This window comes from Euprymna scolopes, chromosome 27 (genome assembly GCF_053919585.1).
Source record: "Euprymna scolopes isolate OS-2025 chromosome 27, ASM5391958v1, whole genome shotgun sequence".
NCBI classification, from domain to species: Eukaryota; Metazoa; Mollusca; class Cephalopoda; order Sepiida; family Sepiolidae; genus Euprymna; species Euprymna scolopes.
In genome coordinates this window covers 70,357,975-70,362,417 of record NC_136508.1, presented here as the reverse complement: position 1 = coordinate 70,362,417, position 4,443 = coordinate 70,357,975, and positions in this window count along the sequence as shown.

Below are 4,443 nucleotides of genomic sequence, written 5' to 3'. Positions count from 1 at the left end.
AACTTTGTGACATATTTCCATTTTATGGAGGTCAGGTGCGAACGAACACCCCATAATTTTATTATACCATATTTCTTCAAACTGAAACATAATTATCAAAGTATACTTACGCAGATAGATATGAAAAGTCTTCATTAAAGTTTGTGCCTATTTCCATTTGGTGGAGGCCAGGCGCGAACCCGGACCCCACAATTTTATCATACAATCCCTATTTAAGATAAAACATACTTATTAAAATATTGTTATGTACATGTATATCAAAAACACTTGTAAACGTTTTTTTTTAATTTTTTTCCATACTTTGTGGACCAGGCGTGAACGCAGATCCCACAATTTTAATGAACCACCGTTCTGCCAGATCAAACATACCCATTCCTCTGTCTCGATACATCTTCTGTCATTATATGTAATCAGTTTTTTAAAATAGTCAACCATATAAGAGCCTATTCGTGACCAGACAGACACACAAACACACACACAGATATTCAGCTTTATATATATATATATATATATATATATATATATATATATATATATATATATATATAGCAAGAGATTATTTTAAACAAAAGTAAATTCTAGTGAATATTAATTATCCACAAAAAATATATCAGTAAAATTGCGCATCGACGTCACATGATTTCATTTAAATTACGATGTAACCGTAAATAAGTTCCCACAGTTTTTTTCGTATGGGCATTTTATTTGATATTACACCCATGAATCTCTAGTGCCCTTCGAAGTAATGTCCTTCAACTACAAGGCACCTGTCGTACCGTTCCAACAACTTCTGGAAAGACACATTCAAGTCTTCTTGGGTAAGTGTGTCAGTGACCCTCATCACAGCCTCTTTCATCTCATCACTTGTCTTATATTGACGGTCTCTAAGGTTTTCCTTCAGTTTAAGGAATAACCAAAAGTTACAGGGAGCGACGTCTATACTATAAACAGAGAGAGAGAGGAACATTCTTGATACCAATCACAACGTTTTTCTTTCTGATCATCTCTGAGCGCCCTTACGACGAACTTCGCTCAAATCTTCTGCATTTTCAGTTCCTCGTGTGTTCGGTTAGCACATTGACATCAAACTGTGCATTTATTGTCTCTATAGACACACGACGGTACGTATCCATGAAAGTCTTTATTTGACCAATCAACTCTGGTGTTCTGACGTTATTACTACTCCCACACCTCTTATCATCCCTCACAGACTCTCTTCCTTTTTTTGAAACTCTTATGCTACTCAAAAACTAATGATTAATGCAAGATGGTCCAAAAGCAATCCGAAACATTTCATACGTTTCTACGACATTTTCTTCGCGTTTAAAACAGAATTTCATTGCATATCGTTCTTCTACGGTGTTTTCAGGTCCATATTATATGTTTTTAAATTCACCAGATGTGACAATCAGGCTTTAGTAGGGTGTATTCTAATTTCTGCTGTAGATGTTCATTGAACCTGAAATCATAAAAGTTGCTCAGTCATCTCATGATTTATAGCAATAACAGACTGTCTTTTCAAGAGTCTACGACACATATAAATGCCTGTACATTAAAAGTCTGGAAACTTAATTAAGGTGCCTCGTATTTAACTGATATTTATTCTCATCGCAAGTGATATGACTAACATATTGTTTTTCTTTTTGTTGTTTTTTTTTGTTTTTTTTGTTTTTTTTTTTTTTTAAACATAAAACACTCGTTTTAAGCGGAACAAATGATCTGAAACTATGGGAGGACCCTTGTCAGTTGCGGATTATATATCCAAATATACATGGGTAATGTTTTTCTTACACAGTTTAATATATCAAAGGAGTCCCCCCCACACACACATAAGTACTAATGTCATGGAAATTCGATGATCTGCCGCATGTGTCAAGGTAAATTAATCGAAAACACCCCCGCCAATAAGCGGTTTTAAAACTTCCTCTCACTTAAAAAAATATATATAGTGACGAATGAATGAAGATAAAGTTAAGCCAAGTGGATGACCTTAAGCTGTGACAATAACCTAATCTCTTACCGATTCGTATGCGAATACACGTGGGAAACACATTTTCTTGCGACACTTCATATATTCAAGGAGTGACTCACGTATGTACGGATGTCGTTTAAATTCAATGATTTGTCGATAAGCTATTGTAACAAACTAGGTCCACTTCCGATCACTTTAGAAAGCACAGTTATGGATGAATGAGGGTAAACTAATAATGTCAGGGGAATGGCTTGATGACCCACTTATCGTTTAATCACCAGGTGCTAATGTCCCGTCTCCCAGGTGTAAGTGGCGTCTAATTGTCTCTAGATAACTCTGGTTGTATCGGGATTTCCCCCAATCAACGACCTCCATGCGAGTAAGTCGCCGCCATGTGTGCATTGTAACGCCAGGAAAAGATTTTAAATGGCATGTCGCGTGGGAGGAAGAAAATAAGAAAAATGGAAAAAGTAAAACTTTTTTTGAATGCGAAGATGAAACTAAACAGCGGGAAAAATACGCTACAAAATATTCTTAGTAGTTATTGTGATAGAAACGAAATTCGTTCTTAACATCTCCATGATTCTGACAAGAGACCAGAGATAAACTGAAGGAGAATTGACAGCATTTATTCTCTCTCCTCAATTATATATATATATATATATATATATATATTATATATATAAATTACTAACTAGCTCTACCTACGTATTGAGCACTTTTGAAGTAAATACTTAAAGTGTACGCATAAATCTATACTTTCGTATATTAATTTATGTGAGTAAATAAAGTAGTTATATATATATATATATATATATATATATATATATATATATATATATATATATATATCCTGGCTTGAGGTAGTTGCCTGTCTAGCCTCACTGATGAGCTTTGATACAGAGAAACAGTACTGCATGTGCATGACTAAAATGCTCCTCATCTTGAGTTGAGCATATTGGGGAATGATACACGAATTACCATTAGCGTATTAAGCGATGCTCTTTGTGTAAACAAATCGATCTTAGGTGTTTCGGACGATGTCAAAATACTGTTAATTCACAGTCCGCACAGCAGCAGCCAATTAGAGTAATGGTTAGCAGCCTTGACTGTCGTACGGGCGGTCGGGTTTAAATCCTGGCTTGAGGTAGTTGCCTGTCTAGCCGTACTGATGAGCTGTGATACAGCGAAACAGTAATTTATGTAGATTACTATATATATATATATATATATATATATATATATATATATTTTTATAAAGTAATAGGGTTCGTGTGTTTCTGTCTGTGTGTACAGCTCTCCACCATCAACGAAATATAAAGGAGGTAAGAGGGTAGATCTCTCCTGGTAGAGAAACATTAGAACCCATTTTAGGATGTTTCTGTTATAGGAGACATAAGAATATTTGCCTAATTTCTTTATATACTATTCTACAAACCACCCCCATATCGAATGACTTATGCTCATTTGCATATCACATTATATTAAATCTCTTTAACTAATTACCTCGACCTTATTACATATTGGAAATATTCTAATCATTTCAACTGTACTATTTACAAAATCTATTTAACATTTAATCTATCTTCTATCTTCTATCTATCTATATCTATATCTATATCTATATCTATCTTCTATATATCTATAAAAACAGAGATGTGTGTGTGCCACAGACGATTTCTGATTGGTTAATCCAATAATCACATCTCCTAAAAAACAATCGTTTCTACGTTCTTACCTTTACCATAAAATATTATGGCTTTATTTATTGTCCATCTTGGAAGGGTTTAATTTTTTAATAACTTGTTATTAACAAATTAAAAAAATACGAAACTATTATACGAAACTAAACTACACGAAATACGCGCACACACGCACACACACACGTTCACTACCGTCACGTTGTTATGGCAACCAACCCCGCTGACTTCTTTTTCTCATTTCACTCGTGGTCTTAAATTCATTTCGGGTTTGTATTACTGTACACATAGATTCGAATAAGTTGCAAAAAAACAAATATATAACAAATAAATGTTATCAAAAGCAAATTTTTCGTGTTTTTATTCAATTTAACATGTTTATTCAGCTCGAAAAGCATACAGTGTTTACCGATGTATTGGAAAATTCAAGATGGCGGCCGATTCTCTCTTTAACACGGTAAGTTTGGAAAAAGGTGTAATAAATAAAAAACCGGTTAAAATACTGTTAAAAACTCGCTCAATATATGTTACTGTGACATAGGTTGACATATATTCGGCGGGTTTTTAATAGTATTTTGTATAGTTTCTTATTTATAACACCTTTTCCCAAACTTACGGTGTTAAAGAGGGTGTGAGACGCCATCTTGAATTTTCCAACACATCGGTAAACACTGTATGTTTTTCGAGCTTAATAAATATATTACATTGAATAAAAACACAAAAAAGATATCCAGTTAGGTAGAAAAGTAACTTATCTTGCCTTTGATAACA